The sequence below is a fragment of the Martes martes genome (assembly GCF_963455335.1).
Source record: "Martes martes genome assembly, chromosome: 12".
Lineage (NCBI taxonomy): Eukaryota > Metazoa > Chordata > Mammalia > Carnivora > Mustelidae > Martes > Martes martes.
Window position 1 is genome coordinate 21227432 of NC_137900.1, and position 22306 is coordinate 21249737.

Below are 22306 nucleotides of genomic sequence, written 5' to 3' on the forward strand. Positions count from 1 at the left end.
AGAGGCATTCCCTTAATCCAAAGCCTGCACAGCCTTTACAAAGCCCCTGTTAAAACTACAAAGAAAAAGGCGGCAGCCACAAATTCTTTTCTTACTTTTCCATACATTTCATGTGAGTGCCCAAGAAACCTATGTAAGAGCTATTTTAACTTCAGTGTGTTACAGAGGAATTGGGATTATATGAAAAAAATGCATGACAGGTAAAGTGCTTAAAAACTAACATCTGTATAAGCAAATCTCGGGTTTACATTGATTTGTAGCTTCCAGTTAGGGAAATTGCAGACTGAATCATACCAAGATTCTCCTTGTCTTAGGTACTAACATTTGCAGAAGTGGCTTCCTTTCTAGAGAACATTACTGGCCACAGAATATTCACCGTAACAGTGCAACATGAAAGTGATCTTATAGATTTCAGTCTTACCATTTAAATTAAGAGAAATCTTCCAAATATAAAAGGAAGGAGAATGTTCCCTCCTATTTCATCAATTGCTATAAAATTTATGAAGCCCTGTCTGGCTTGGGCCTTCTATCTACTGACAAATGTAATTAAAATTAGACTTGAGAAAAAATAGGAATGGAAATGTCCAAGTATAAGGATGTTGCCACTGAAAATTGGTTTCTAAAAACAGCATCGATTAGAAAGGAAGTGCAGAGAAATGAGAAATCTGCTGCCAATAGTGCATCTCCAATTATATAAAATATTGCAATCAAAGGCTCATGAGGTTAGAAGACTTTTATTAAATAATGCAATTAAAAGCTAATAAGTTTAAGCATTCCACCTATACACAGAAAGGGTATTTGATGAATTAGCTTTCCAGTGCTTCTGTAACCAGTGGCTTAAGACAATGCAGGTTTATTATCTCACAGCTCATTTTTAAAAAATTTATTTATTTGACAGAGATCACAAGTAGGCAGAGAGGCAAGCAGAGAGAGAAGGGGAAGCAGGCTCCCCAGTGAGCAGAGAGCCCGATGCGGGGCTTGACCCCAAAACCCTGAGATCACGACCTGAGCCGAAGGCAGAGGCTTAACCCACTGAGCCACCCAGGCGTCTCACAGCTCATTTTTAAAAAAAAGATTTTATTTATTTATTTTAGATAGAGTGAGAGAGCAAGAGAGTGAGAGAGAGCATGAGCCGGGGGGTGGGGTAAGAGGGAGAAGCAGGAGAAGCAGACTCTCCAAAGAGCAGGGAGCCCGAGCAGGGCTTGTTCCCAGGACCCCAGGCTCATGACATGAGCCAAAGGCAGATGCTTAACCCACTGAGCTACCCAGGTGCCCTTCTCACAGTTCTATAGTTTAAAAGTCTGGGCACAGGTTTCACTGGGTAATCAAGGTGTCAGCAGGGCTGTTTCTTCTGGAGGTTCTGAAGGGACAATTTGCTTCCCTGCCTTTTCCACCTTCCCACACTCCTTGGATTGTGGTCCCTCCAACCATCTCAAAGCCAGCAGTATAGAATTTCTCTAACTCCGGTTCCCCATCATGTCTCTTTCACTGACCTCACTGCTGCACATTTTAAGGACCCTATTAATACAATGGGCCCACCTGAGGCACCCAGGATTATCTCCCATCTCAAGGTTAAATTAATCACATATGAAAAATCCCCTTTGCTGCAGAAAGTAACATATTCACAGGTTCTGGGGACTAGAATGCTGACAGTTTGGCAGGGGGCACTATTCTTCCTAATACACTTGGGAAAGTGGAAGGGGATGTTTTTGAAAGAAACACCACGACCAGCCTTCTGTTCTATAAACCTATCATGTTCAAGGAGGAGATAAAAGAAATTTTAAGGATTTTCCCCCCATAACTGTGCAAGTAGTATATCAGATAATCAGACCACTTTTTTTCAGTGACAAGAATGCCTAATAAGAACAGGAATCCTTTGGCAGAACGAAACAAACTCTGAAGACAGGGATTAATGATTGAAAAGCTACCCGGAACACCCACAGGATGTCATACATCTCCTTTCCAGGAAATTACAGCAGTAGACAGAGAAGACATAGGCCGTAAAATGGTAATAAAAATGTATTTTAATTAAATTATTCCACAATAAAACTAAAAGAAATCTAAAAACAACAGCTGATTATTAGCCTCATCATGTGCCTTGAATGGCCCATGCAAGACATTATTTTGAGATGAAAGCTGAGATGGTTACAAATCATTTCACCCTCACTCTCTCTCCTTCTCTATGTCTCTCTCTCTCTTTGCCTCTCTCTACCTCTCTCGACCCTCTCGCTGTGCTATCGTGCCTTTCATCCTGCAGGAATGATGACCTGAGTGGAGACTCAGGTGTCTCTGCTCATTAGCTTTGAAAGCACAGGAAATCAGTGGCCTTCACATCGCTGTGGGTTAAAATTGGCATCAGGCAACCTGTTGCTTTAGTTATCCTTGTTCTATCTTCAAGAACAGTGTCATATGCCAAAAGATACTACTGCCAGGAAAGCTGGGTTTCCAAGAAACAATAACTTTCATTTTTGTCATCATAATCTAGAGCCAAAGGAAATAGCTTTCATAGTTTTGTCATCATCATCTAGATCTCAATTTGCTTTTTTTTAAAAAAATCTACAGAACAAATAAACATCCTACATTTTTCAAATAAAAACCTGGGGCATGTGGTATAACAAAGCATGTTTCATTATTTATAAATTTAAATGAAAAGTGTTACAAAGTCATAAAAAATAAATTGCACTTAGCAACATATTGAATAAATTTACTTTATGGGAAAAAAATGAAATTATAAGAAATCAAGGCTGTCCCGGAACAGCCAGAATGCATGGTCACCATTATTTATACCAGGCAGTTCAGAATGCTCTTTGGTTGTAAAGCCCACAATTTATTTTGTGCAGTGTCTGCCAGTGCCTCAAAAGCTTCAGAACAAAAGAAAAAGTCTTTTTATTCTATGTGAAATCATGTGAACTGAGTATTTGGCCTGCTTAATTATCCCAAGAGTCTGGTTCAGTAGTTCAGTGTCTGGCACACTAAATGCTCAATAAATGTAGATTGAATAAATGAACAAATGCATGAACAATTTAAGATTAGCCATATAGAAAGCATGCCAAGTTTCATTTCTGCCAAGACTGAGTAAAAAGCTTGCAAGATCTATCTGGAGGAATGACTTTTCAGGACATCTAGTCCCTTAAGGATAGAAACACTTGTAATGAATAACTGGTAACCAATTTAATGGCTTTCATCAAGATGTATCAACTTGTGGTATAAGCACGAAAAGGTTTTTTGTTTTTTTTTTTAAATAACAGTTCTTTATCAAGCCTTCATTCCCTTTGGATTTCAGGCTCCCAAGTGGTATCTCAGTCCAATTTCCTAATTTTTCAGACTGATTTTGGTGCTGTTTAAAAATTTCAATGGCAGTTTTGAGTCACAGCTTACTCCCTCTACCAACCAAGACAGGGCAGACAGGTATACCCGTGGCTTGGAAGGGGAGGTAAGAGGGAGTGGATAGGGCGTTCTCTCTCCAGCCATGCCTCATCTCTTTTGCCATCATTGCTCTTCTGGGACTGGATCAGGGATGAAGGAGAGGAAGGAAGGAAGATGCTCTTTAAGTGATGGTTTATAGTAAGTTGGCCTCTCTCTTTCATCAATGGACTGCTGTCTGTCCATTATTTCCCTCTCTCCATCACATGCTGACTTCCTAATGGGAGGCATTTATGGACTCTCAGGTGGGACTTCCAGGGGTTTCTCCTGCCTAACTCCCTGATGTTGGGTATCTGACGGGGCTTAGCTTCTTCCTCCTTGCCTCAGGATCCACCCACATCCTCTTACTGTTGGGCTTCCTTTGCCCACTGGGTGGCACGTGGAACGGGGATTGAGAAAATCTTAATACTCAGTCACCTACTCACCTTCAGTCAGAGTCCACTCACATATCCCAGTCATACCAAATGTGAATGTGCAGGCATCACCTTGGATCTTCTCCCTCACCTCTATCATCTCTCTCTGGTCCCTCCCTCCATGCTTAAGCCCAAAGAACAGATGATCTACCAGTTCAGTGGCTCAGCAATTTCTTTTCCTTTTTTTTTATTATTTTTTTTAAGATTTTTATTTTATTTATTTGTCAGAGAGAGTGAGCGCAGGCAGACAGAGAGGCAGGCAGAGGCAGAGGGAGAAGCAGGCTCCCTGCTGAGCAAGGAGCCCGATGCGGGACTCGATCCCAGGACCCTGGGATCATGACCTGAGCCGAAGGTAGCTGCTTAACCAACTGAGCCACCCAGGCGTCCCGGCTCAGCAATTTCTAATAGTTTATCCTCAGTTCTTGACCTATATATGGTGTTATAGAAGGCAGCTTAGGCACTCCTAACCTTCTGGGGAGATAGGAGAACAAACTGCATAATCTTTTCTTCTTGGGGATGCAATAGTTACCACTGAATACAATCCATATTTCCTTAAGAAGTGATATCCCACACTCCTGCGGATTTATTTTATACATGGGGGGTAAGAAAAGGATAGGTATGATCATTCCATTAAACTGCTGTTCCTGGCTTCTCCTGGGGAGAAGTGGCTGGACTCCTAGATTGAGATGTGCTGCACTTAAATATTAAAGTAACTAGTGCCTGTTATTCTCACTTGCAGCCGAGGACAGTGATCCCTGCAAAAGAGAATCACAACTAGAGAAAGCTTGCCATGTGGCCAAGCTTTTATCTTACATATAGTACTCTACACAGAGCAAGCCATTTTTCTCCCCACAGAAAGTCTAGGAATGAGATGTGTCCATTTTATAGTAAATTTTACAGGATTTTTCTCTGTATATCTCTAGTACATCAGGTATACTAATAAGTGCTTAAGAAACAGGTTAGGTTTTAAAAATAAATGGGCTAACTCATAGTAATTTGGAAGATATTATTGTAATCATCTTAGAATACGGTGAGATCACTAATGCACTGATTTTCATTTACATTAACTTGCCCAATTCACCAAACCAGTAAGTGTTAGACTTAGAAATAGGTGTTCTAATTTCATGCCCAATGTTCTTCTTTGATTCTGCGCTCCTAATAGGAAATTCTATCTTTCCACTTGTTAAAGTTCGGGTCCAGTGGGTCTCCTATTCCAGGACAACATCTGTGCCTGTACCGAGATGTCTGTGGACAGCCACATAGACGTAAAATAACAGACAACTGAGTTCATTCACAATGAGTTCATTCAGAAAAAAAATTTTTTCTAGTGAAACTAATTCATGAATAAAATACTGCAGTTGTCACAACATGAAATATTCTTGGGCTTCTGGCAGATAGCCCTCTGATGTTTCCACTTGGACCATCTCCATGCAAAGGGCAAGCAACTTGTGCATTGGTGGTGTGGTGGTGAGCACAGCTGCCTTCCAAAGGCCAAGCAACTTAAATTATTGAAGAGCAAGGCTGCCTGGACTGCAGAGGAAATTCCATTTGATGTGCAAACATATTCACCCCATAGTTTTCAAGATTTGGAAATACCTTTTCCTGTATCTTAAAGTCACAAGGCTATTATATTTCAGAGGACTTTGTAACCCAGTAAATACTGTCAAATACTGTCTATACATTTACCATTTGTAAGGTAGAAAAAAGAGCACTGAAAGTGGTTCAGGTAGTATTAGAACCACTTTGGAATACTGGTGCTGAAACAAAGACTCACAGAGACCTACATTTCCATGACATAAAGAGAAAGGCTGGTCTTAGTGGATGGATAACTGGAGTCATGAAGATACTAGCACTATCTTCCCTCATATACAACCTTCAAATGGACCCTTTCTTCCTCAGTTCTGAAATTCTTCACAGCATTAGATTATTTCTTCTAATAAGCCTACTAGAATGCAAAGTCCAAAAAAGAATTCGTTTTCTACTAATCAGTCAGATATTGCAGGACTCATTTAAATTTATCACTTCATCATATCAATTGACAAAGGCACTGGTGAAATAGCCATATATATTTCTTTAGCCATATTTGAATTGGAGGGAACATGACTTTTAACAAGGACACATGCACAACAATGTTCACTGTGGCATAACATGTAGTAATGAAAAAATCAGAAGCACTTGAGATGCCCATCAAGGAGAATACAGTAAATTATGATGGATAGTTCTGACAGAATATTACATAGCAGTAAAGACCAATGACTGGATTAATATCTCAAAAACATAATGTTGGCAGCACCTGGGTGGCTCAGGGGGTTAAGCCTCTGCCTTCGGCTCAGGTCATGGTCTCAGAGTCCTGGGATCGAGCCCCACATCGGGCTCTCTGCTCAGCGGGGAGCCTGCTTCCTCTTCTCCCTCTGCCTGCCTCTCAGCCTACTTGTGATCTCTGTCTGTCAAATAAATAAATAAAATCTTTTTTAAAAGTTTAAAAATATAAACAAACAAACAAAAAATATAATGTTGAAAAGAAAAATGAACTGAGAGAAAATTTTAAAATGCATTCTTGAGCATTTAAAAAAATATCCTCTAAGCAATACCACCAAAGGCCTTGTAACATGCTAGAGTGGTTAAAAGCATCAAGCATATGATGAAGCACATGGTTCTGGAGCGGGATGCCTGTTTGCCTTTGAATCTCAGCTCCACCACTTAGCTGTGTGACCTTGCCCAAGTTATTTAAGCTCTTGATGTCTTAATGTTTAAATAGAGATCATACTAGTACCTATTTCATATAGGATTGTTTCAAAGTCAAGGAAGGAACACACATGAAGAGCTTAGAACACTGCTAGTTACATACTAAGTGCTCAATAAACATGATTTATTATTAATTATTTATGGGTACATATATGTAGAAGAATGTAAAACCAACTGGAATCAATGATTGTGGATGGCTCTAGGGAGAAAGGCAGCAGAGAGATTGAGTAAGAAAATGAGAACTTCACTTTTATTCAGTGTCTTTTATTGAAACAAAACAAATATATGGAACCAAATATAAATGATAATGGTAAAAATGATGATCATGGTGATGATCACGATGAGGTTAATGATGATTTTTTTTTTAGGATCTTATTTATTTACTTGACAGAAAGAGAGATCACAAGCAGGGCAGAGAGAGAGGGAGAAGCAGGCTCCCCACTGAGCAGAGAACCTGATGTGGGCCTGGATCCCAGGACCCTGAGATCATGACTTGAGCCGAAGGCAGAGGCTTAACCCACTGAGCTACCCAGGCGTCCAATGATGATGATTTTAAAGCCAGAATATCAAAGAGTAGAAGCAACACAAAGGAGTACTTAGGAAGGAGTCAAGACAAATGTTACAATTTTGAAAGAGGCCTGCCCTATTCTGAGGCTCAGGCATGGAAAGGATACAGGATTAAGGAATGCAAGAGGGAAGTCTTTGGGCAGAGCTGTTGTACTGGCCTGAAAAGACGACTTCTAATCAGGGCAGCAGAACAAGCTGATCTACGGACAGAAAAACTTCTTAAGAAGTCAAAGTTAGACGTAGCAACACCCGTAACCTCTGTTTAAAAAGAGCTAAGACCTGGAAAATTTATTCAAACAAAAACAGGGCAGGGGCACCTGAGTGGCTCAGTGGGTTAGAGCCTCGGCCTTCAGCTCGGGTCATGATCCCAGGGTCCTGGGATCAAGCCCCGCATCGGGCTCTCTCCTCAGCAGGGAGCCTGCTTCCTCCTCTCTCTGCCTGCCTCTCTGCCTACTTGTGATCTCTGTCTGTGAAATAAATGGATAAAATCTTTAAAAAACAAAACAAAACAAAACAAAAACAGGGCAGATAATGGGGGTCTGGAGGACAGTGATACTCTCTTGGACTTCAAGCTTGTGTCACCCATAAGCCAAGACCCAAGAAGATTAGAGTTAGCCTGAGAAATATCTGGCAAGAGATGTCAAAGACAGTCTGATTTTCAAGGGTAAGAGTTTGATTTTCAAAGACAGGAAGAGCTGCCCCTGGGGAATGAGCAGAAGGCCAGGTACTGGGGTCCATAAAATGAAAATCAGAATGAGAAGAGCTGGGAGATTGATAATACAATCCGGAAACACTGACAGTGCTATAGCTGTAGAAATCCTCTGTTTCCTCTCTGTGGTGCCAGACTGTTTTAGAGCTTGTGGAAAGTTTCAAATAACACAGCTGGAGGGATCTGAGGACAAAGTACCAGGCAGTTCCCATAAGAAAGCAGTTCAGCATGTGGTGCCTGGGTGGCACAGTGTCAGACTCCTGTTTTCAGGTCAGGTCTGATGTCAGGGTCTTGAGCTCCAGTCCTGTGTTGGGCTACTTGCTCAGTGCAGAATCTGCTTGAGACTCTCTCCCTTTTCCTCTGTTCCTCCCAACCCCATGCTCTCTTCTCTCACTGAAATAAATAACTCTTTTTTTAAAAAGAGGGAAAGCAGCTCAGTATAGCAACTCTGGTGAACACCTAAAACTAATGTAACATTGTGTGTCAACTATATTTCAATTTAAAAAAAAAAAAGTAGTTCAGAGAGAGGCTGTTGGTCTCCCACTTTGCAGTTTTTCCCTCCTGCCCCCTTCACTCACTCTCTCTATAGTTTTCCATCCATCATGGCACTGTGTCAATAGAGCTGAGGTCATTCCAGAAATCCTAGTTCGGAATTGGGCTATTTTATCTTTTTGTACTTTGATTTTCTTATGTCTACGATTGGGATTACAACACCTACGTTAAAAATTGTTAAAGGATTAATCATGATGACATGCTTAAGAGGTTTAGCCCACAGCCTGGCATAGAAAATGCTTCACAAGTGGCATCAATTACTAGCACTAGTCACTTAGTAGTCACTCAATAAATATTTGCTTAACTAATTAATTCAAAGTATAAATTAAGTTGGAGTCTCTAGATAGATGACCACTAATAGAATACCTGAGCTAATCCAAAAAAATGTCTTTCCCCCCTACTTAGAGGGGTTAGTTGTTATGAGTAAATTATTTTAATATGATAGGCTCATGGTTCACCTTTTACCACCTGACAATTAAGTTGAGATGTTTCCTCTGCTTGTAGCATTGTGTCACTCACCACTTTCAAATGCCTGACCTAGTGCATGGAGCAGCAGAGCAACATGCTACTTCTCAGCTCGGTCATGTAGAACACAGGAACAGTGGTCCAGGTTTTGACAAGGATATCCCTAGACACTTAGCAACTCACATAGTATCAAGGTTCCTACACCCAGAGTGTCAGCTGTACTATCAAACCCCAGAATACACCTGCTTCTGATATTTGATATTTGTCAGATTCCTTGATGTTACCCTGAATTCACATCTGCCACTTCTCCTGATATGTCTGATCAACCAGAAACACCCAGAGTCATGTATACAAATTCCAATTGGTATTTCTAACAAAGTGGTCTCCAAATAGCTTGAGTGCATATCCAATTAGAAAAAGAAGCAACCTCAACATATGTATGCCATATGTACTACTATCATTAACTAAGCTTCAACATACATTATTTCTTGTTAACAAAGGTGGATGTAAAAATTTCAACAAATTTTCATTATAATTAAAAAAATTAATTGGCCATCTTCTAGATACATATAATTAGATAACAATTGTTTCTCCTTCCTGGTGTGGTTGCCAAAGAGCTACCTGCTGCCACATTTTAATCATTATATTACTGGAATTTTTCCTACTATTTTTCAATCCACTGATTTGTTTTAAGCCTACTAAAATTGTTTCCACATAGTATAGTATGTTTAAAATTAATCAACAAGCAGGAATAACACTGGATCAATCAATTCCTCCAAAATGTGAGACCCCCACCTTCCCTCAGGGTAACTCACAATTTGTGACCAGATGAGCACACCAGTTCTAATCCATATATTAAACACTAAGGAAGCTCAAGTAGTTATGCTAAATAACAACTGAAAAAGAAGTTCTGGTATTTTGTCCCCACACCCTACTGGATCATTTTACTCACTCCTTTGGCTATCACTTCTCCAGTCCCATTTGGAGACCACTGATATGAATGGTTTACCTAAAGTAATAAATACTTCAACAGCATCTGAAACATTTTAGGAACAATACAACTAATCTTACGGGAGTCCACTTAAAAAACGTTATCTGATAAGAACCTCAAACTGAAGAAATCCCGACTTGTAGGATTGTAGAAGTGAACAGCTTCTAAATGAGCCATGTGCTCGTGGGCCCATGCACATGAGCTAAAGAGAAGCTGGAAAGAAGAATGTTGACTTGAACACCATAATTAATGAAAAGAAAAAGAAAAAAGAAGTTTTGCTGGGGCAGCAACAATTAGCAACCTCTTTGAACATCCTCCAAATGCACTGTACTCAGAATGATACATTATTCTACCAGGCTTTGCCTTGGCCTGCTGAGTGAGGTATTGTGTGATATTTATGGTGTGTCTGAACCTTATCTGTTTGTCAATGTCATCCTTCTCAAACCACACCTGGTTGTATTGACTCACAATTTCCACAGTAGTAAGAGTACAATGATAGATGTACATTAGTACATAGTACAATGATAGAAAAGAACCTACTGTCTATTTCTAGTATCATTTTTTGGTAAGAAAGGCCAGTTCAAAAGGGCTGTTGCAACCACCTCCTGAATCTATTTATTGGAAAGTAAAGTTTCATTGGTCTTGCCTTGAATTACCTTGTTGATTGGGAAAATAAACTTATAATCCACCAACCAACACTTAAAACTTTTTATTCTTTAAGTTCTTTCCCCCATAAATACTTTATTTACATTTTGGGGATATGAATGCCCTGCTTTGCACATATATTTGTATTTTCCATCTCTTCTCCATCTTTCTGCTTTTAAGGAATAAATAAAATATATCTCCATATTTCACCTCTGCTTGGAGAAATTTATGAATATCTGTAAAGATTACAGTGGCATATATTCCCCCCATTTAAATACTATTTTCCATATCTACGAAACTCAAATGCTGTAAAGATTTATTTGTAAGTTTATGGGAATGACAGATAATATTTCTCTAGGGAAAAAAAACTTGTAGATTATTAATGAAGTGGTAATTTGTGTGTGTGTGTGTGCGTGCATGTGTAAGCATGTGTGTGTGTAGTTATACATGGGACCACAGTTAGATATTCTCCAGTAATTTGGAGATAAGGGAATTTAGAAAAGACTTAAATCCTTTGTATATAATTTAAGCTACAAACTACCAGAATTGAGTACCCTCTTATTGTTAAACCATAAAGTGAGCGAAAATGAATTAGAACAGAAATATGCCACATCATTTCACAGACAAATGATTCTCAGACCAGAATAATATTGATTATATTAACATAATAAAAAACAGAATATATTCATACAAATGGGCTTTGATCAATGAAGAATTTTAAATAAACAGAATCACTGTAATCACTGTTTCTAACTCATTTCTTCAGTGTTCAAGATGGTTCTATCCTGGCATATTTCTTTGGGAGGCAAATGTTTCTGTTGCACGGATAGGCAAAGCCTTTCTGTAAGGCTTGATGTCTCAAAGATTCTACCCAGCAGCCCACACTTCCGTCCTTGAATTTTTTACACTTCTATTGAGGCATAATTTGCATATCATGATAGTCATCCATTATAAGTGTGCAGTTCAATGACTTTTAGTAAATTTATACAGTTGTATAATCATGACCAAAATCTAGTTTTAGAATATCCCCATCATCTGAAGTTTCCTTGTGTTCATTTGCAATCAATTCCCACTCAGACTTTCAGTCTCAACTATAAAATTGCTTCCTGTCTCTACAGATTTGCCTTTTCTGGAAATTTTCTATAAACAGGGTCATATAATATGTAGTCTTTTGTGATGAGCTTCTTTCACTTAGCATATTTGAGGTTCACCTATGTTGCTGAAGGTATTAGTAGATCATTTTTTAAAATGACAAATAGCATTCCTTTCATATATATGTATAGATCTGCATTTTATCTATTAACTTTGGAATACTTGGATTGCATGAATAAATGGCCATGAACAAACAAGTCTTAATGGGAACATAAGTTTTAATTTCTCTGGGGTAGGTAGATACCTAGAAGTGGAATTGCTGGGTCAGATGTAAGTATATGTAAGCAACTGTACCATTTTACATATTCACTAGTGATGTACAAGAATTTCAGTTTCTCCAAATCTTCAACAACACTAGTATTGTAAATCTTTGGATTATAATCATTCTAGTGGTAGTGTAGAAGTATCTCATTGTAGTTTTAATTTGCATTTTCTAATTAATGATATTAATTAATGATCTAATTATGATATTAAGTAATGATCTCATTAATGATGTTAAGCATCTTTTCATGCGCTTATTGGTCATTTGTATATTTTCTTTGTGAAATATCTATTCAAATATGCTGACCACTTTTTAATTAAGTTGTTTGTCTTCTTATTGTTGAGTGATAAGTATTCTTTATATATCCTGGATACAAGTCCAAAATGTTTTACAACTATTTTCTCCCAGACTATTACTGGTCTTTTCATTTTTCTTCTTTATAAAAGTGAAAGTTTTGGTTTGTTTTTTTTTAATTTTGATAAAGCCAAATTTATCAATTATTCCTTTTATTGACTGAAAAATTATTGCCTAACCTAAGGTCAGAAAGATTTTCTCCTAGAAGTTTTCTTCTAGAAGTTTCATGGTTTTCACTCTTAAATTTAGGGCTACAATGCATTTCAAGTTTCTTCTTTTGTGTATGATGTGACATAGAGCCTAGACTCATTTTTTACATGTGCATAGCCAATTTTCCCAGATGAAAAGACTCTCCTTTCCTTTACTGAATAGCTTTGGTAGCTTGGTGGAAAAACAACTGACAATAAATATAAGGACTTCTTCCTTGAAATTACACAAATCACAGTTATCCCCTCATAATAACTTGATTCCCCAAATAAATCAGCCTTTACTCGAGGAACTCAGTACTGAGGTCAGTGTGAACGTCAATGCATAGTTCTACTTGAAATAAATTAATTGGAATTCCAATTCATGCATAAGTTTGTAAATTCAACTAACCTAAGTTTCTGAGCCCACAAAGATGAAGACCTACCCAAGATAAATTTCTCAAGGTAATAGTAATCTAGAGGAGGACACTCAGCAGCTAGTCAGCCTCTCCTAAAACCACTTGACAGAAACTTCCTAATTTAATCATGAATAAATCTTTGTTGAGCCTTTTTTTTTTTTTATGTGGAAGACAGTATGAAGTATTCAGAGACATAAAATGGGTCATCATTATTCTGGTATGTGCCAGTATGACTAACCAGGGGGCTCATAGCCAACCTCCACTGTGATTAGTAGGGTCTATACTGCACTGGCTATAAACATTTTGAACATAACCACTGAACAGAAGATATGATTCTCAGTCTCCCATGAGCCTGCAAGTCTAGTTGGAAAGATATTCAGCTACATAGTTAAAATGTTAAAGGCAGCAACATAGCATGTTGATTCAGAAGATTGAAAGAGAAAAGATGGTTAAAAGCTACTGGTAACATTAACAGAAAAAGTAAAAAGAAAAAGTGATTCTGAAAATAAATAAAATCAGTTAAAAATTATATAAGGGGCACCTGGGTGGCTCAGTGGGTTAAGCCTCTGCCTTTGGCTCAGGTCATGATCTCAGGGTCCTGGGATCGAGCCCTGCATCGGGCTCTCTGCTCAGCGGGGAGCCTGCTTCCCTCTCTCTCTCTCTCTCTGCTTGCCTGTCTGCTTGCTTGTGATCTCTCTCTCTCTCTCTTTGTGTCAAATAAATAAATTTTAAAAGTCTTAAAAAAATTATATAAAATTTAGGCCTCATAGACTTACAACTTATTAATGCCCCAGCTATCCCAAGCAGTACTATCTGATAATATTATTTTAAAAAATAATAATACTGATTGTTACCACTCACTGACTGCCCACTAGATGTTAAGCTATGAACTGTATTACCTATCTATGCGAGGCTATGGACTATATTACTTCTAATCTTTATAACAAACCTAATAAATAGAAGATACTATAGTCATAGGTCTAGCTTGGTCAGCATGGAATATAAAGTAAGGCCGCAAGGGAACAGTAATATGTTTAAGTTTTTAATTTAAGTTCTAAGCCCCATCCCTATAATGAAAAAGGAAAAAAGGCATTCTCCAAACTTCCCCACTCTAAGGGACTACTCGGAACCAAAGGAATACTTATGTAAAATATAAATTAGTCTCATTGCTTATTGCCTCCTGCTTTCAGCTAGGAGAAGGCTGTAATAATTTAGTCAAAGACAACAGAACCAGTCACCAAGATGGCTAAACTCTGGACAGCCAATGTTGCGTTCTTAGCTTCTTCCAGTGATGTCCTACCATCATCACTGAGGAAGCTCACAAGATTATGAATTTTCAGTGTTTGAGATTCAAAAACATGATGCTCTTCTCTCTATTGTCATGCCGAGCCCTAGAGCTTATTATATAAATAGTTTCTAATAAGCAGAAGCAGAAGCACTTTCCTGGGTGTGACCATGGTTCCAAGGTCATGGAACTAAGGACTTGGCCACATTCTATGTCAAGATGTAGGCCTATCCCTAGACCTCCCCATCCAAGCCCTTGAAAGTTGAAGTTCATGTCTCTTCTTGTACTAAAAGCTGACACAATTCTTGCCCAAGGATGAATTTCTGAAGTCACTGACATTTGCTTCAAGAAAACATTCACATATTACTCTATCTTCATTTTAGAGCTAAGAAAACAGAGTCTAAGAGAGTTTAAGTGAGCTGCCAAAGATCACACAGCAAACATGAAATGCAAACTTAGCAGTTCCAAACTCCCAAAGCAGATATTATTTTCACTCTGCTTTGCTGTCTACCAAATCCATAACTGCAAATAAGTCAGTTCTGGGCAGGTCAGAGCTGAGAAATGTCTAAATGTCTCCCCTCATGGTCACAGACACACCTAGTCAAGTAAGATGTAAGAGGTGCCTGGTAGGCAACCCAGAGCTATTTATTAATTGGGAGTAAACAAAAATGCAGTTGAGTTCAATTCTGCTAACAAGCACATAGAATCTAACACACAATCTTGCAGGACAAAATGAGAGAGAGAAAGGGAGAGAGAGAAACATTTCCTGCAGTAGAAAAATTCTTGTTAGAACAACAGGCAAAGGTTTATGGTTGTGATTTTGTCACTATCTGGCTCTGTGTTTCCTTCAGCAAGTCACTGCCTCTTTGTAGATTCTGGATACCTTTTCTTTTCTTCTTCCTTCTTCCTTCTTCCTTCTTCCTTCTTCCTCTTCCTCCTCCTCCTCCTCCTCCTCCTCCTTCTTCTCCTTCTTTTTTTTTTGCATGTAAAGTGTTCATTTATTAGCATTGGTACCATAACATGATGGTTTCCAATAAACATGCTGAGCTGCATGGAGGTGATGGAATAGGGTGAGGTTCAGACAAAAAAGCAGCACTTTATTTCTTCTACTTTTTCTCATTGCAGCCCCACTTTGCAGAGAAGCCCAGAATCAGGCTGACCTTCATGTTAACCGTCCTTTTGATCTGTCTGGCCACCCACTCCTCTTCAAAGACGCGGGGGATGTGGCCGTACACAGAGCGCTTCTCCCAGATCAGAACGAGTGATGGCATATACAACCATCCTCCCCTCATTAGTGCTCTTACTTGTTTCAGCAAAAGGTCATAGTTTTCTTTTTTCTTTTTTAGATATTTCTCAACCAGAATTATTTATTTAAGAAATACTGTGTCAACAACTTTAAAGCCCTGCAATTTTTCCAAGGTGGCCAGAGCACTTAAAAATACTCTGCTTATTGGGTGGCTCAGTCAGTTAAACATCTGCTTGTGGCTCATGTCATGATCTCAATGTCCTGGGATGAAGTCCCATGCGGGGGGGGGGGGGGGGGGCACGCACACAATGCCTGCTCAGTGGGGAACCTGCTTCTCCCTCTCCCTTGGCCACTCCCCCTGCTTGTGCTCTCTCTCTTTCCCAAATAAACAAAATCTTAACAAAAATACTGTGCTTACTATTCTGACTTGAACTTCATGCCGTCTAAAATACATGGTATTTCCAAGTTCACCTTTAAGCTAGGACAAAAGAGGCTGGGTGTGAAGACAAGACAATACAAAAGAGACCCACAGATGAAATGATTTAATACTAATACAACCACACATTAAGAAACTGTCTTTGTTGAACCCATAATATAAATAATGGCCTAGAGTTTTGGAAAGACAATGACCTCTGAAGTCAGACAAGTTATAATTAAATAAACTAATTCAAATATAACCTCTATAATTTACCTTGATAATTTTATCTATAGAATTTAGAGATGACCTTGAGCAAGTTACTTCTCTTAGCCTCAGTTTTCTCATTTATACACTAGGGCTAATATTATCTAAAATTGGGTTAAGGGGCAGGCTAATCATACTACTTACTGCCCAAGGTGTTGATCAACAGCAGTGGTGGAGGATCAGTGGATTGAATGGAAGCTGTGGTACAAGGTAAGTTAACTTTCTAGGTATGGCTTCTGATAAAACTAGTGACAGGTCCTTGGTTCTCTTTTGATCAAAACAGAATCAGTCCTCTAGTAGACCTTTTTAAAACTTAACTCCATGGGGCACCTGGGTGGCTCAGTGGGTTAAAGCCTCTGCCTTCAGCTCATGATCTCAGAGTCCTGGGATCCAGCCCCGCATTGGGCTCTCTGCTCGGTGGGGAGCTTGCTTCCCTTCCTCTCTCTGCCTGCCTCTCTGCCTGCTTGTGATCTCGATCTCTCTCTGTCAAATACATAAATAAAATCTTAAAAAAAAAAAAAAAACTTGACTCCAAATTAAAAAATGCACAAACATATTAATATGTTTTTTCGAAGCGACACAACATTAGTCAGGATAGTTGAGGATACAGTGGAGTAATAAATAACTGAAAAGTCAGTGGCTCAAAAAATAAGGGTTTGTATCTTACTCACTTAGTGTCGTGTGTAGATTGGTCAGCTGTTCTCCAACTTGAATTTATGCCATCTGAAATACACGGTATTTCCAAGTTCGCTATGGTAAGGAAATAAAGAGATAGAAAACACATACTGGGGGTGCCTGGGTGGCTCAGTGGGTTAAAGCCTCTGCCTTCAGCTCAGGTCATGATCCCAGGGTCCTGGGATGGAGCCCCACATCAGGCTCTCTGCTCCGCAGGGAGCCTGCTTCCTCCTCTCTCTCTGCCTGCTTCTCTGCCTGCTTGTGATCTCTGTCTGTCGAATAAATAAATAAAATCTTTAAAAAAAAAAAAAAAGAAAACACATACTGGCTTTTATCTGCCTTGTCTCCAAGTGGCATTCATTACTTCTGCTCTTAGTCTCTTGGACAAAACATTTGTATGGGTCAGCTTACCTGGGAACTATAGGCAATATTTACTGGGCCAAGATGACAAAATATTTACCTGCTTGGGTGCCTAAATGTCTGGGAATGGCATCGATACTCACAGAGTAGTTGTGAGAATTACATATAATAACTTTGAGTAAGAACCTAGTGCAGGGTCTGGGATGTACTTAGAATTCTGTAAATGTTAAGGCCTTTCTCCTACCCCCAATCTCACAGGTGAACTTTGCCAATCCTACAGAACCAGCTCCAGCAACTTCTATGTTCTTAGACACTACAGCCAAAGCACCCTGACATCTTGCTCTGGGCACCACAAAGAGGCAGGCTGAATATGGTGATTATATCCCTTCATGACAACCTGCAGGCCATGTTTTCAGATCGCCAATATCACAAATGTACATCATAACATTCATCTGCTGAGGGTCCTTCTGTGGTTCCCCAAGTCTTAAGGAAAAAGTTGAAACACTTTAATGTAACACACAAGACCCCTTTGAACTATTGTTGCTCCAGCCACACTCAGTTAGCTCCTAATGCATGTGTCCCTCATACTCACCACTCCAGCCCTCACAAATAGCTCCAGTGGCCCTGGACAACTCCATTTTATGCCATGTGTCTCTGCATGAGCAGAAACGGCTGCATTTTCCTGGAATGACTTTCACTCACTCTTCATCTGACTGCTTGTGCTTTAAACCACAGCTTTTCTGAAAATTTTTCGGGCTTCTCCAGTATAACTTAGATGCCCACATCAAGCCTCACAGCATCATGGACATATCTGTATCACAAATTGCTGCATTACAAACACTTGCCCTCTCTCAACTGGAACCTCACCGGAGGCCACAGTCATGCTGTATCTGAAGCTGGATGTTCAGGGCCTGCTAAGGTGCTTTGGCACACTGTGGGAATATATTAAAGTTTATCTAACCAATGAATGGCGACCTCATCCTTGTTTTGATATATCACACCATGCCACCCCCACCTCCCGCCTGACTCTAAGATTTCCGAGAAAAATACTGATCTGAATATATTACCTCCTTATCACTTACTGGCTTCAGTTGCTGCGAGCCACTTCTAACTCAATCTGGGCAAAGCCCCGATTTTCATTTGATGACCAAGTTTAAGGGATGGACAGTGCATTGTTGGAACCAAATCTTAGACTCAGCACTTACTATGCATATGAACTCAGGCAGGATCTCTTCATTTTTACTAGCTCAGTTGCCTCATAAGAAAATTGGGACTAGTCTCCAGGCCAAAGGGCTACTGTAGCTATTTAAAGCGAATCCCAATTTTTGGCCTGCTAGCATATAACTCCAATTTGAAAAACAAAACAAAACAAAACAAAAACAAACCGTATTCCCTAAAAGCTCCTTTAGGAAAGGAAGGAGGTTTTTTTTTTTTAAGAGAATTTCTTGAAAAACTGATTGAAATAACAGATAAAACCCCAAAAGAGGCCCGAGTGTGTAAACTCACATCTTGTAAGAGACACAAAGAATTATTCCTTAAGGGTAATAGAAAGTAGGACAAAAGGGAGGAAATAAAAGGAAAAATAGAGTCAGGAAATTATAAAGGACCTCCCTGGGGAACACCTTCCCCTAGTTTTGAAGTCCAAAAACATGGAATACACATTTTCAAGCATCTGGTAGTATACTTTGTCATATAATAAGCAGATTATGAATTGCAGATACAATTATTATTTGATGTGTTGTCATTAATATTAACTCAGACTTCATTATCAGTTAATACTATAGATTTACATTCTTTAGTCAAGTGAAAAAGAGGGGATAGTTTAGAGGTGCAAACATCCAGCTCAGCTTTTGTCCTGTCTAGATCATGCCCTTGTCTTTGTTTCTCATTCTAGGATGAATTCTTACTTGTATTCTGATTTTCTTTGCTCATAGCTGCCTATCTAGGGTCTTGCACTGACTGATCATTTTACAATTTTATTGAGGTTCAATCTATGTGCAAGAAATAGTATCCACGTAAAATGTACAGTCTGATGAATTTTGATGCATGTGTGCATCCATGACATATGTATGTACCCATGAAACCACAATCAAGTTATGGAACATTTCCATTACCCTCAAAAGTTTCCTTGTGTCCCTGTACAGTTTATCCCTCCCTGTGCCCTTGCCCCAGGTAAGCACCAATCTGAACTATTCCACTAGAAAATCTAAAATGTTCTAGAATTTTATATAATCAAACACTCATGAAAATTTGGATTGTTCTTGTATATTGTGAATAATACTGCAAGGAATGTTTACAATCAGGTCTTGGTATGATCATATATACTTTCATTTCTCTTGGGTATGTACCTAAGAGTGGAATAGCTGTGTGATATGTTAAGTATATGTTTAACATTTAAGAAACTTCCAGTTTTCCAAGGTGGTAGTAGCATTTTATATTATCATCAGTGGTATATGAGCGTTCTAGTCACTCCATATCCTTATCAACACTTAGTATTGTCAATCGTCTTAGTTTTTGCCATTCTAATGGGTTCATAGAGGTATCTTGTGATTTAATTTGCATTTTCTTGATGTCTAATAGTATTAAATATCATACTTTGCATATTTTCCTTTGTCTTCTATTGATTTGTGTTGACTCCCCGAGCACTCTCCTTTCTGGGTCCCTGCTGCCGCTACTGTTATTCTGAGGCATCACTTTCACCTTTTGCTGGGAATACTGCTTTCTCACATTATCCTTCATGCTTTATGCTGGTCTTTGGGATTTGTTTTTAGCTTTATGCCACTCTTTTCACCTTTGACACATGAATTTTCAAACCTTAACTCTTCGGAATGATCTCTTTAGAAGACATATATTTCATCATATGCAAATTTTACTCACGGTATCAGTTGATTTATCTGAATGTCAACCTTATCGATTACTGTTTTATAAGTTCAGGATATCAGGTGGAACATGCTAGTATTTATTTTTAAAACTACACCTAACTTGGGAAATCCTAGACTAGTCATGTAGCCTCTTAGCCAAGCCAGTAATAATGACCTTCTGCCTACTTCCTATGGATTTGCCATAAAAATTAGGAGTCACAGTAACTCAAATGTGCAAACAAATGTACCATAGTTAAGCTATGTAAGGTAAATTATAAGACTTAGCGATTTAGATTCTTAAAATAAAATGAATATTTAATATATTTGTCTCCAGGTGCATTAAATTTAAACGCAGCTGTTTCCCTCCATGAATTCATAATTAAATGACAGTAATCAGAGCAAAGAAATTTAGAAGGATGAAAACACACCTCAGATTAGCTCATATTGACAAAATATGCATTGTGATGGTTGAAAGTCACAATTTCACCTGAGAACCTAACTCCGTGGCTCTTAAGAGTTGGAGGTATCTGTTCTACTGAGCTGGACATACCCCATGAATATTTGTTTCCAAGTTGAGTGGCAAGAAAAAAAAAAGATCTTTTTTTCCATCCTAATGTTTTAAAATATTTTATCATGAGAAGTGTGTATATTTACATATACAAATATGTTATTTAATGAGTGTGTGGACATTAGTGTGTATATATATATTTTTAAAGTGCTTTTTAAATCTATGACAACATATCCTCATAAAACGACTTGTATTTTTTTCTCTTAAAAGAAAAAGAAGTTTGGGGGGATTATATTTTTAAAGACACAACTTAGGGAAAGGTGAAATACATCCACTCTCATCTCAGAGAAAGTCCGGTTCACTCTGGGAAATGGGGGTGTCCTTCCAGCATAAAGACAGGATGTTGTTTAGGACCACGAGGGTCAGATGAATCTTCATGCCACAGCAAGATTTCTTTCTCCTCAATAAGTGTGACCATGATTTTTATCGAATTCACACATCCTTTTCCTACTTTTTTTACTTTTGTGTTCCTACATGGTCTAGAAGAGCCTGAAGATCATAGTGATGGATACCATAAAGTCTGCTTTGAGCTTACATCCTGGGAAGGAATTCCTAAGGTCTCAACGTTAAAAACTGAGAAATCCTAATAGGATGTGTCTCTAATAAAGCATTCTAAACCAAGCAGGCCACAGATGGTTGATTTTGGTTATGCTTGGTAAAAAAGAAGACACATATCTATCTATAGAATTTGAATTAAATTGGCCACTGTTTTTAGAAACTGATGGGGAAACTGAGGAGCAGAAAGGTTATATGATGTGCTGAAGCTTACATAGCCAGTGATAGAGCCAGACTAAAAACTCAAGTCTTTTGACTCCCACTATGAGAACAAAATTAGTCACATGAGTGTGCTAGGCCATGCAGACTAGAAAAATAATGGCTTGAATAATTAAGTAATTAGTGACCCTTTCTTACCTGTGTCAGTGCTGTGCATTGTAAGTTGCCAGTTCCAGAGTTTACTGAAGAAATATTCAGTGCAGGGGTTATAAACATTAATCAGCTTAGCCCTTCCCTCGGGAGCATACAGTATTGTAGGAGAACATTGTGAGTATGGTTCTACATGAATATACTAAATAATACAAAGGCAAATCATGAGAAAGTCAGGCAGATAGAGTGGTGGGAGAATTTAGGGCGAATGTTGAGGACAATGTCAGTCTACTCCCTTATGGCATCTAGATCAACATTGGTGCTTAAATAGATTTAAGAATTAAGCAAATGCATGTCTAAGTGATGTGGAAACTATACATCCAGGGATGCTACAGGAAACTGAGCAATCTTTCTTTGAAAGAGACACTAGGTTTTTTTCAACTTTGTATTTTCAGTGTGTAACACAGTCTCTAGTGCATAACAGATAATCAAGACATATTAATACACGAGTGAAAGGATGGAGATTTCCAATATTTTCAGTGCTGATACTGAACAATCAGCATTGCAGGCAGTCTAGATTTTGGACACCTTGCATAAGTCTAAGAACTAATCTTCTTGGCACATCAAGCCCCAACTAATAATTCCTGTCTAACATAAGAAGAGTTTACATCTTGGGATCCCTAAAACTTCATGAGTCTACCCTCCAGTGAACACAGAGAGTCTCTTTCATCTGGAGGCACTGCAGCCCTGGGGAATGGATTTATAAATCCACTAGCATTACAAATGCAATGAATTTGGTATTCACAGATGAGTCCTTTAATTCCATTTTTCAAAAAGCAGGCAATATACAGATAGAGGTTGGATTTTAATAGTTTATTCATGA